Raw genomic sequence first — 13,242 nt, forward strand, 5'->3', positions numbered from 1 at the left:
AAATTCGATAAACTGATTTTCTACAGCTCAGGATTTTTTTCCCATTAGTTTTCATGGTCAAAATGAGAGATCAAGTGGCCGATCTTAAAATAAATCAATACTGAATTTTAAATAACTCGTTAAAGTTGGCGGAGCCAGGGGGCATGGCTATACTTGATAGACAGTCTTGTCTGGAATGATTGGCAGATCCTTTAGGGCGATGCTTTCAGCAGTCTGGCTTCAGTCTGGCCCGCCCATAGACCAGTCCTGCCCCTAGTTGCTCTCCGGTCCAGCCTGTTTGGTGACGCTTTTTACGTCACTGGCTCCAAAAAATCCAAAATGGCGACCAGGAAGTAGCAAAATCCGGGCTTCATTTTCTCGGCGTTGAAACCAACGAGTGATGTCACGGTTAGTTCATGCCTGAGCCAAACAGAGTACGGTGCATTGACTATATATATATATATATATATATATATATATATATATATATATATATATATATATATACTGTATATATATATATAAATTTGTTAGTTTTTGTGGTCAAAATGAGAGATCAGGTGGCCAATCTTAAAATAAATCAATATTGAATTTTTTTATTGAGTGTTAAGTTTTGCGAAGCCGGGGGTCGGGTGATTTCATTTACAGTCTCGTCTGGAATGATTGACAGGTCCTATGGAGGAGGCAGCCCAGACTCTGCTCTCCTCGTCTGGATTAATTCTAATATAATAACTGTTGGTTTATCGGTGGAGCAGCAGAACCTCTTCCACAAACAGTTTTTCTGCCTGTTGGCTTGTTTTAACCAGTTTTCTACCTTCAGCTGATTCTACCAGCAGACACTGAAAGGACTCTGACTGTTCTGTAAGTGTTTATCTTCTTATCGGTACAGCTTTTAATGCACTTTGTAGTGCCATATATAATGTGTGCCATGCACTCCAGATGTTGGTGGAGTTTATTTCAGTGTGTGTTGATCAGAGAAGAAAGTTAGCATCCAGTAAATATTAGCTTTAATGTTAGCGATGCTAACCGAGCTAGCTGCTCAGTCGTAGCCTGATTAAAGCTAACGTAGCATTAAGCTAACGATGTTTGTGTTACTGTAATGTGGTACATTTAGTTAATAAAACTGTCAGTGGAGACACTGGTTCACATTAATGTAATGTTTAGAAAACCTAAATGTGATTAAAACAGTAAGTAAGGCTCTGTGTTGTCAGTAGTCCTGAAATAGGGCTGCCACCTGTCCCTTAAAATACGGAATCGTCCTTTATTTGACAATTAATTGTAGCGTCCCGTATTGATTCAATACGGGACGCTAATTGTTCTGTATTTTCAGAAATGTCCCATACACGTCTGTCACACATGCATCAAAACTGCATAATAAACAAAATAAAACACTGGAAATATTAAGGGCAGTCAGTTTCATCTACCTTAGACCTATGTAGCGAGGACCCGATGCGAGGTCCAGCAGGTCTGTTTGCTGGTCCTGTCACGGGTTTCCTGGTTACAGACGGTACTGCTCCCGCATGTTTAAAAATGTCTATACCTGAAACTCCACCACATCCAAAGAAGCAAAAACGTTTTCAAAAGCACAGATGTGAGTGAGAAGACTGGAACCCCTGGCAATAGGGACAGGGCAAACTGTATTTTCTGTTGCTCATAGACTAGCTGAAGTAAGGCAGCATCAGGAGACCAACATTTAAGAAACATGAGAACAGACAGAACCCAATTAGCAGGTCACAGTTTATCATCATATAATCATCTCCTGAAGTCCCTTTGGTAAGAGACATCAGTACATGGTTGTGAATTTACCAGAGGATGATTATAGTCAGACTAATGTGGCCGTAGACTCTACAGTATTTTAGTGACTCAATAAATGCCTAAGTTGTTTAATAGTATTTTAAATGCTTTTATTTATTTTTTTAAATATCATTTATTTAATAGCCTATATGTGATCAGTAAATGGCCTTTGCCTGTCTAATGAAAAACTCACTCAGAACTCTGATATGTTAACGGTACTAAATAAATAAATAAATCAGTAAATACATTCATACACACATAAATAAGTTAATACATTCATTGTGTTAAGAAAAGATTTAGATGGGAAAAATATCTGCAGAGAATTTCTTTGTACAGTATTCTGCATTCAGTTGTTTATGTTTTTGCAGAATCCAGTATTGCACACTGGTTGGCCATTACATTTTATTAGTATGGTTTCACTGTTTAAAATGATGCCACATCTTTTTAGACAGAACCTGTGATCATAAAACAATACCAAACTCTTAGTTTTGTGTTAATAAAGCACTTAAAGCTTTAATTATGACTAAATGCTTTTTTCAAAATTAAATATACCACTCCTTGGGTGGTTGTGGCCCCAAGTTCATTAAAGTTGGAAAGATATTCACAGATTCAGACTTCCAGCATCAATAACTCAGATATATGTCAAAACATAAACGATGCCTCTTTCCCATCGTTGTAAGGCAGATGATGTGCTACAAGCCCAGTTTTATCAAAAGTAGCTGTCTTTCAAGTTGCAGAAATAACGTTGGTGTCTATGAGCAGCCGGCTTTGAACAGGGACCGCCTGCAAATTGCAAAACTGCTGCAACAGCAAAGAGAGACATACATATTCAATAACCTCACTCTGATACACTGTAGTGTCAACAGAATCACTGCAGCCTTCAACTGGCTCCAGTTGACACCAGTGTTATTCCTACAGCTTGAAAGACAGCTACTTTTGATAAAACTGGGCTTGTATCACATTGTCTGCCTTACAACGATGGGAAAGAGACATCGTTTATGTTTTAACAATGTATGTCTAATGAGTTGTTGATGCCGGAAGTCTGAATCTGTGAATGTTTTTTCAATTTTATCGAACTGTGGCCCCGAGGAGTCATGGTGGGCATCCTTTATTTTCCTTTCTGAAAGGTGGCAACCCTATCCTGAATATCTGCTGAGTCTCTGAAGTTAAACTGGAGAAAACAGTAAATCTACTCTCTAGTCGATAACATTGTTTGACTGATTCACATGCTGTAGTACATATTCCTGCAGTGTAGATTGGAAAAATAACCTCCCAGAATGTGTCCAAAGTAATTATGAACGCTACAGTTATTACATCTATATTACAGCACAGATAAGATGGATAATAAAATCCTCTCCTCTAAAGCTAAACTGACTACAGGCCTTTCTGTCTTTCAGTGCTTGGAAAATATATATGACAGAGGAAATCTTTCCAGGGATAGTTTAAAATGAACCTCTGCTGTTGATGCTGATACTGTGACGTCTGTTGTCTTTGTTCAAAGCAGATGACACAACTGAATGTCAGAGCAGAGCTTCCTACGAGTTGCTTTTTTGTTTATCTGTAAATCAAGGCGATTAGGTGATCCATAAGTGACCAAATGTCCCCCAGATATGTTTTCAGCATTATAAACACCTATAAATATAACTACCATTATTGTCAGTGTATGTTCATCTAAAATCACAACATAATGGCAGGAGAAGCAGAACATAGGTGTAGAAAGGTCAAAAGTAGTGATGGTGAGATGAAGCCTCATGAGGCATTGAACCACTTGAGCCAGCTGGTTCGAGAAAGGGTTAATTTCTTGAAGCTTCATGAGCACACGAAACCACCTACTGGTCAAGTGTATAATCACAGGCAGCTGTATCTGAACCACATGCCTGATGCATTGAATCGTTGTTCATTATAGCTGTTGGGAATGACTATGAAAAACAAAAAAATGTACGATCAAATAATTTCTATAGATAAATGATCACATATATGTTTAATAAAATAGATTTTCACGTATTCTGTGTGTGTAATTTTTCCCCAAAATGGTAGTATCATATAATGTAGCAGGTTGTGTAATAATGTCTTTCTGTCACCTTAGGAAAATGGCATGGACTTATGCAGGCAGAGGACATTGAAAGTGCTTGTGAAACTAGGAAGATTGTACTGAATATGCTTGTGTAACTTAGACAAGGATGTACAGGAAAGGGGAGATTTTATTCAGAAGTAACAGGTTTTCAACAGTTTCTGGTTTTAAACGATTCCTTTTTTGACACAAACAATAAACACCTCACCTTTGAATAAAATAAGAAACACTGAAAAATACAGTTCTTGATAAACAAACCTAATGTGTCTGTAATAATGTTAGATTTAGCTTACCTTATTAGGAGTTAAAAAATCAAAATGTTCCCACACAGGGGAAATTTTCCACTTCCTGGTTGGCTCCATACATCTATCTTTCTCTCCTCACTCTCCAAACTATCTCTGTCTCCCTAAACTCTCCAAACTATATAAACACTTTTCAAACTCTAGTATCCAGACTATCAAAATTCTATCCAAACTATCCAAACTCTCGACTGACCACAGCTCACTATCAAAACCTACATTTTGAACGGAGCCTGAGGGGTTTATTCTGCTGTCAGACCTCGCTGCAAAATCTCAACCAATTTCCGTGGTTCAGCCAGGCAACGAGGCTTCGGATGTCATAATTTTTGGCTCCTCCCCTAAATGAAGTAAGCCTCGATGCGCGCTTCATGGAAATGCCCCCTCTATTACTCGACACACGCTTTGAAGCCTCGGCACATTCCGTAAAATCACTAGTAACTGCACTTTAATATGGATGGATGACACTGAATTAGAGTCTGTTTTAATGAGACTGAGTTCAGATGTGTAGCTCTGTCATTAAATAGGAAATTATTTTTTTAGAATTCACAGAGAAAAGTCTGAAATGTTTGCTCGGTTAGCGTCCCACATGTTCTTTGGCTCAGCTAAAACTAACTCTCTCCAACTTCTGCATCTCTTGAGTTGCTTGCTGTTAAAGACTGGGGACTGGACTGGGACACCTTGGACAATGGCTGGACTGAACCGGAACTGGTCTCAGGACTGAATGGGGCAAAAGCTGGGCAGTACTGGGGCTGAACTGGACTTGGACAGGACTGGACTAGTCGGAGGAGTCGTTCCGGAGGTTGGCCCGAAGGCTGGACTGGCCGAGGATGAATGGGCCGGAGAGTCCGTTCCGGAGGACGACCCAAAGGCCGGACCGGCCGAAGATGGACAGGCCGGAGTGTCCGTTCCGGAGGACGACCCGAAGGCCAGACAGGCCAAAACCGGACAGGTTGCGGAATCCACTCCGGAGGACGACCCGGGAACTGGACAGGCCAAGGCCGGACTGGCCAGGGGGACCGTTTCGGCGGACGGCCCAGAGTTCGAACAGGCCGGGACTGGACAGGCCGGAGGGTCCGTTCCAGAGGGCGGCCCGAAGGCTGGGCAGGCTGGAGGGCCCACTCCAGAGGAAGATCCGTGGGCTGGACTGGCTGGAGTGACTAACTAATTCAGAGGCCGGTCTAGGGGCTGAATGGACAGGAGGGACCGCTCCGGAGGGCGGCCCGGGAACTGGACAGACAGGAGAGATTGCTCCGGAGGGCGGCCCGGGAACTGGACAGAGAGGAGGGACCGCTCCAGAGGGCGGCCCGGGAACTGGACAGAGAGGAGGAACCACTCCGGAGGACGGCATAAAGGCTGGGCAGGCAAGGCTGGGAGGTCCGTTCCAGAGGGCGGCCCAAAGGCTGGGCAGGCAGGAGGGCCCACTCCAGAGGAAGATCCGTGGGCTGGACCGGCTGGAGTGACTAATTCGGAGGCTGGTCTAGGGGCTGAATGGATAGGAGGGACCGCTCCGGAGGACGGTCCGGGGGCTGGACGGACAGGAGGGACCGCTCCGGAGGGCGGCCCAGGAACTGGACAGAGAGGAGGGACCGCTCCGGAGGGCGGCCCGGGGGCCGGACAGTAAATTGATGGCCAGGCCGACGAAGGTCCTTAGGAGGCCGGACTGGGAACCGAACTGAGGACCGGCGGAGGTGGGACCTCTCCGGCGTTCGGGCCTGAGGCCGGACTGGGGGCCGGCGGCAGCAGGACCCCTCCGGGGGACAGGGCTGGAGCCGGTGGGTCCTCCAGGGACAGGGCTGGAGGCTGGACAGAGCACGGGACTGGGGGCCCCTCGGGAGGCAGGACAGATCTCAGGGATGGGGGCCCCTCCAGGGGCAGAACTGGGTCTGGGGGCTTCTAAAGGGGGCAGAACTGGAGGGAAGGCGCTGAGCCTCTTCGGGAACTTGGAGGCCTTAGGCCTTTCTAACGTTGCTAAGAGCCCAGGGACTGGAGGCGGGGCGTCAACCGCCTCAGGGACTGGAGGCGGGGCGTCGACCACTTCCACCAGAGGGTCTGCGGTGGTCTGGGCCAGATCTGGAGGTGAGGAGGTGTCCGACCCCTCCGGAGCTGGAGCCGGGGGGCCACAGCGCCTCCTGGCATTGTGCCTTCGGGGGCCAGGTCTCTTGGCGGGCGATTCTTCCGGTTGCGGGTAATCCAGATTCGGTTGGCTGCCAAGGGAGTCTCAGAGGGCCGAGCAAGTTGGTCAGGGGGGCGTCCAGGAACTCCTGAATGTAGTCTGGCAGGTAGCCGATTAGCCCAGGTCGCTGAGCCGCTAACCTGAGACCCCGGATCACTGTTTCCTCGTTGGGGTCCTTCCTCCACACATCATATAGATCGTGTAATGCGAAAAAGTACACGCTGTTCTCTACACAGGAGAGAACTACTAGGGAGGAGCCCTGGGTCCAGGTCAGGACGTCAGCTCAGTTCTCTGTTGGTGGTGTCGGGGTCTGGCTCTGGGGATCAGTGGACTGAGTCGGGGTCTGGGTCTGGTTCTGGGGCACCGAGGGCTGGGTTTGTTTCTGTGTCTGGTTTAGGGGAACAGAGGTCTGGTCTGGTTCTGGGGAACAGAGGACAGAAAATTGGCCCCCATGTGGACTGGAAATGGAGGGTCGGAGTTGGGCCTCGCTGAGGCAGGAACCAGAGAGCCACGGCACCTCCTGGCGTCGCGCCCCCGGCGGCCAGGTCGCTTGGCGGCTGGCTCCACGGCTGGCGGGGAGATAAGGCCCGGTTGGCAGCCAGGGAAATGTCTCGGTAGACCGGACACGTTGGTCAGGGGGGCATTGAGGAACTCCAGAAGGCTGACGGGAAAGTGTGGAATGTAGCTCGGCTCTTCTGCAGCCTTTCTGTGTCCCTCCACTACTGCGGCGTCCCCAACTGCCTGCTCAGTGGAATTCCTCCACACATCCTGCAGATGGTAGAGGTCCTGGATGTAATTAAACGCCTCGTCCATTTGGTAAAAAATATCTGGGTTGCCAACCGTAAACAGGGGAAAAACCAGGTGATCTGGGGTGTCTGCCGGACTCTTTAGGGGCTGGATCATGTTGCAGGGATTTCTTGAATTAAAAAAAACAGGGAATAATTGACCGAAAGGCACGGGAACTAAATAGGATGGGTCCAAATTAAACTAACTAAACAGCGGACTACACTACAGCAAGGTTAGACTAACAGGGAAAAGGGAACTCACTTCTGACCGGGGAATCGAGAGACGAGGTGGGGAGCTCCACGGAGGGATTCCGAAAGCGGGGATGGTGAAGGCTGTGGGGGGAGAGGATTAGTCAGAACCCTGGTAGTGGATTCTCCGGGTCCTGTTGTTGGCCAGATCGTTCTGTCACGGCTCTAGGAGTCTGGACCCGAGCAGAGAGTCACACGACCAGGGCTGGGTAGAATGAAATGATTTTATTGTGGGGAATGAGTAAGGGAGGTGGGTGAATCCTTGGCAGTCGGAGGCAGACGAAGGAGGGAAGCCGGTGGGGAGACAGACGCAGGACGAGTGGAGCCGGGAGTCCAGGGGAAAAAGAAGTGAGCCGAATGGTTTCAGAGGGTGTCCCAAGGAGACAGGGCAGGTGAGAGCCCGGACAGCTGGAGTTGGTAAGTCAAGTTCGATGATCTGGCAGAGTGTGAAAGGTTCAGCCGGTCTTTACTGCAACAGGTGTAATTTTGGCGATGAGTTTCAGCTGTCCGGGTCTCATGGGGAGGCTAATCACCTGAGTGGAGACAGCTGAGAGCCGCGCTCCACTCAGGTGCAGCTCTGGGGAGAGAGAAGGGAGAGAGAAGGGAGAGAGAGAGGGAGAGCAGAGTAACAGAGCAAAGTAGACAGCGGGAGACAGATAGGATAGGGTGTTTGGATGCCAGATGGGGAGGACATTGTCATGCAAAAGTTGGATTTCCCTTTAATGATGTTCAAATCTTTGTTTTGTTGATGTTGGTTTCTAAATGTTTTCTGACATCGGCCCCAAAGATTAAAACCTTCTAAGGCTCACAAGCTGCAACAATTCACACATTATCAACTATCTTTCTGACTAAACTAAGATAAAAAAAGTGAAAAGCTGCCTGATTCCTGCATTATGAATGTAAATGAAAGAAAGAAAACAAAGAACAAAGAAAACCAACATATATGGCTGAATTCCTCCAACAGTACAAGATACACAAAACTCTTATTCAATTTTATTTATATAACACCAATTACAGGTCAAATTGTCTCAAGACATTTTATTTTTATATTTTCTTGTCATATTTAAAATATGACAAAGTAAGAAATTTAAACCTCTTGACTAATCCAATTTATTATTTGGTTTTTAAGAGACTATTTGACAATTAAAATGACTTTCTCCACTAAAACTAATAAACATGAGGTCAAATAGAAGGAACAGTTTTAAATCCTGCAGTCCCACGACGACAAGAATAAAGTTTCTCAACAAAACCTAAATCTGCTGGTGGATTCCATTAAAGTCCTCTGGCTCCACCCAGACTCCACCCATGTGGTCACTTGGAAACTACGATGTCAAAGGGACGACAGAATTATCCTTTTTTTATTTTGATCTGATCTGTAGCTCAGTGAGTTAAGGGTTTACCTATGGAGCTGCAGGTTGCCGGTTCCAAACCGGACCCTTCTTAAATTTTTTGAAAATCCTGACAAAGACAAAGAAAGAAAAATGACAGTGGTGGGTCTTGAACCTGCTACCTTCCAATTGCTAGTCTCTCTTCTTATCCCCTGGGCTTTGAGCTACTCACTCAGATACTAATTTTTCTTTTTTTGCACATTTATCATCTATTTTTTGTCATTTTCGAGTTTTTTTTAAACTCGAGTCTCATCTCGACCGTTGTTCTCAGGAGGCTGGACTTCAGTCTTTGTGCTGGAGGGTTGAACCCTCAGTTTCAAGACTTTTCAAAGCCTCCAGACCTCCCGAGTCCTCAGGACCTGAGCTTTCACACAGTCTGAGGGCTGAAATTTTCTAAGTCCCACAGTAGATCTCTGTTAGATTTAACTTTCAGACAGTCCAAGGACTGATATCTTCTAAGTCCCACAGTAGTTCACTGTTAGTTTGAACCTTTCGACAGTCTGAGGGCTGAAATTTAAGAAGTTCCTGAGTAGGTGGCTGTTAGTTTGAACTTTGTGGTTAACAGAAGCCTTAAAACTTGTGACCATGCATCTTGATTTCACATTTAGACTATCCATCTGAGTTCTTCTCAGACCTGTGGGTTCTTTAGAAATCCTGAACAAACTTTGATTCTCTTCACTGAACAGTAAAGTTTGTGGAGATCAAAAGGTAACGTTAGTTTGATCAATGCCTTCAACTACTAGTAGACTAAATCTGGAAAGCAGTTTTCTGAAATGAGCTCTTAGTAAATCTGTCCACAATCAAACCAAGAACACAGAAAGAGGACATTTTTGAAGAAATAACTTGATGTTTTCATTTCAGACTAGAAAATGCTTTAAGACCTTTATCTGTTTTTGCTCTTTTTGATTGTTTTATTGTCTCTTCTGTTTAATTTGATCTTCTAAAGTCTAACTGGTGTCTTTTCAAATGTTTTGTCTTTAGTTTTATTCTTCTTAAATGTTTAGTTTTGCTCTTTTCTCACTTTTTATTATTTTCTAATGTCTGATTTGATTTTGAAATGTTTTGTGTTTTTAATGTTGAATTGTTTTTTAAAATGTTTTACCGGCTTGTTTGAAAATTTTCCTTTTCTTTCCCAATGTTCAATTTTTTAAATAAATCTTTAAGGTTTTTCTTTTTAAATGATTTATCACCTATTGATGTTTAATTTTCTTTTTAAATGCTTCATTGTATTTTCTGTTATTTCCTTTTTAAAGTTTTATTGCCTTTAAGATTTAATTTTCTAATTAAACATTTAATTTTTTAACTAAATATTTTGTCTTTTTAAAGGTTTAATATAAATGTTTTGAATTTTTAAAAAATGTTCAATATTCTTCTTGTTTAATTGTATTTTAAATGTATAATTATATCTATTATCTAAAATTTTTCATCTGTAATGTTTAGTATTTTGATTGAAAAAATGTTTAATTTCATAATTACATGTTTTGTATTTTCTGTTTAATTATCTAATTAAATATTTTGTCTGTTTAATATAATTTAATTGTATTTAATTTTTAATTTTCTTTTTAAAAGTTTTATTGTATTAAATGTTTTCCCTTTTGATTTGTTTTTTAATGTAGTTGATTTCTTTAATCTTCTGTCAAGATTTTAACACCAACCTTAAAAATGAAACAAACCCATACACAATAAAAATACTTCTGTTGTCACAATCATGAGTTAGTCATTTATTCAGTTTATCAATTCGACTTTATATGTTTAGCACCTTTCACACAGATGACAAAACTTAACAAGCAAAGAGGGAAAAAACATGCTGAAACTATGATTAAAACTCAAAAACGTATTAAAAAAAAAGATTAAACATGGTAATAAAATGTGTTGTGTCCAGGGGATGGACAGAGTTTATTGAAGTGTTCTTGGGCTCACACAGTAAATCATTTAAAATAGAAACTTGATATTTAGTCCAAGGAAACTGCAGAAGAACCAACAATATCTCCCTTTTTCTCCTTTAATTAGTCGACTCTTCTTGTGCTTTCAGACCAAAGAACTACAGACTCTTCACAACCTGCTCAAACTCTTCGTACAGGACCTCCCCACACGGGTCAAGAAGATTTCCTTCTCATTTCTACTCTGAAGCTCACCTTCTCCTGTTCAAACTGCTGACAAATGTTTGTGCTGCTCTAAAGTCTGGTCTCCAGAACTTCCGAAAAACTCTCAGTCTCTTCTGCTGCAGGTTGCTTTGCAGAACGGTTGCAGAAAACCTCACTAAACCACATGGAGGGGCCTCAAGATAGTTGTCCAAATGAAACCGTACAAAAACCAAACTAGCACCACCCAAAATGCTAAAGTCTCCTGCAGCCTAACAGAAACAGAATCAGGACAGGAACTCTTACCTTCTGGACAACCAACGTTGGTTCACAAACAAGAATACAGAATGTGTCTGACCAAAAACCTCTAAAGACTCATTACAGCCAAGATAAAGAAACAACTCAGCTGCACCAAATCCACTAATCACTGCACACATTAGCACCATGTGCTAACTGTGGCTAAAGAAGCACATTTACCAAGAAAACTATCCAGTACAAAGCCCTAAAACTAGTGATGGGACAAATGAACCGAGGCACTGAGGCGTGTCTCGAGTAAAAGTGGGCGTGTCAGATGAAGCTTTGCTTTGAGGCCAGGGTCGCTTCCGAAAAAGTCACGTGACCGATGACAAACGAGGCCTCGGTTTGTGCAGATCACGTGATTGGTTCGTTCAACGTATCGCTGTCCCATAAAAACGTTTCGAATCTCGAGCCACACTGTGGGTGTTGTTGGCGTTTGTGGAGAGAGGAGTGAGAGCGAGTTGTAGTTAGTATTATTCAGTAAGTATTATTACTATTATTAGTAGTATTAAATACAATAGCAGTAGCTGGAGGAGTAGGAGAAGTGTAGGAAGAGCAGCAGTTTAGATTATTCCCTCACTGCGTTACTTTGATGTGAGACATTATATATATTTTTCTTTTACACTGGTTTGTGGGTTTTGTAAAATTATGGGTGTTTGTGTGTCAGTTTTACCATTTGTAAATGTCACTCCTGTATTTGGTGTCTGCACCTTCTATCACCTTCTTCAGTCACATGTGAACTAGACACTACTTTGACATGGGTATGTAAAGAAGCCACTGGGAGCCACAGTTCTACAGCAGGACCTGCAAAGCATGTGTTAGTTTCTGTGTTACCCATTCTGACGGACAACATGTGTAAGTGAAATATGTACGAAAGTTTTATGTATTAATAAAATGAGCTGTAAACTATACACTGGTGTTGGGAAATGATTAATTCATGTCATGGTGCATATATATATATATATATACATACACAGTGCCTTGTGAAAGTATTCGGTTCCCTTGAACTTTTCAACCTTTCGCCACATTTCAGGCTTCAAACATAAAGATATAAAATTGTAATTTTTTTTCAAGAATCAACAACAATTGGGACATAATTGTGAAGTGGAACGAAATTTATTGGATATTTTAAACTTTAACAAATAAAAACCTGAAAAGTGGGGCGTGCAATATTATTCGGCCCCCTTGCATTAATACTTTGTCGCGCCACCTTTTGCTGCATTTACAGCTGCAAGTCGCTTGGGGTATGTCTCTATCAGTTTTGCACATGGAGAGACTGAAATTCTTGCCCATTCTTCCTTGCAAAACAGCTCGAGCTCAGTGAGGTTGAATGGAGAGCGTTTGTGAACAGCAATCTTCAGCTCTGCCCACAGATTCTCGATTGGATTCAGGTCTGGACTTTGACTTGGCCATTCTAACACCTGGATACGTTTATTTGTGAACCATTCCATTGTAGATTTGGCTTTATGTTTTGGATCATTGTCCTGTTGGAAGATAAATCTCCGTCCCAGTCTCAGGTCTTTTGCAGACTCCAACAGGTTTTCTTCCAGAATGGTCCTGTATTTGGCTCCATTCATCTTCCCATCAATTTTAACCATCTTCCCTGTCCCTGCTGAAGAAAAGCAGGCCCAAACCATGAGGCTGCCACCACCATGTTTGACAGTGGGGATGGTGTGTTCAGGGTGATGAGCTGTGTTGCTTTTACGCCAAACATGTCGTTTTGCATTGTGGCCAAAAGTTCGATTTTGGTTTCATCTGACCAGAGCACCTTCTTCCACATGTTTGGTGTGTCTCCCAGGTGGCTTGTGGCAAACTTTAAACGAGACTTTTTATGGATATCTTTGAGAAATGGCTTTCTTCTTGCCACTCTTCCATAAAGGCCAGATTTGTGCCGTGTATGACTGATTGTTGTCCTATGGACAGACTCTCCCACCTCAGCTGTAGATCTCTGCAGTTCATCCAGAGTGATCATGGGTCTCTTGGCTGCATCTCTGATCAGTCTTCTCCTTGTTGGAGGTGAAAGTTTAGAGGGACGGCCAGGTCTTGGTAGATTTGCAGTGGTCTGATACTCCATCCATTTCAATATGATTGCTTGCACAGTGCTCCTTGAGATGTTTAAAGCTTGG

General features: G+C 43.2%; 2 long non-coding RNA genes across 2 annotated transcripts in view; one reads left to right on the plus strand and one right to left on the minus strand.

Moving 5' to 3' along the window:
- Nucleotides 1-13,242, minus strand: part of LOC127535399 (uncharacterized) — a 261,104-nt gene that overhangs the window by 247,508 nt on the left and 354 nt on the right. The gene's annotated exons all lie outside the window — the stretch shown is intronic.
- LOC110945846 (uncharacterized) overlaps nt 1-13,242 on the plus strand; it is a 35,754-nt gene that overhangs the window by 8,822 nt on the left and 13,690 nt on the right. The window lies entirely within an intron of this gene.

The sequence above is a fragment of the Acanthochromis polyacanthus genome, chromosome 9 (genome assembly GCF_021347895.1).
Source record: "Acanthochromis polyacanthus isolate Apoly-LR-REF ecotype Palm Island chromosome 9, KAUST_Apoly_ChrSc, whole genome shotgun sequence".
NCBI classification, from domain to species: domain Eukaryota; kingdom Metazoa; phylum Chordata; class Actinopteri; family Pomacentridae; genus Acanthochromis; species Acanthochromis polyacanthus.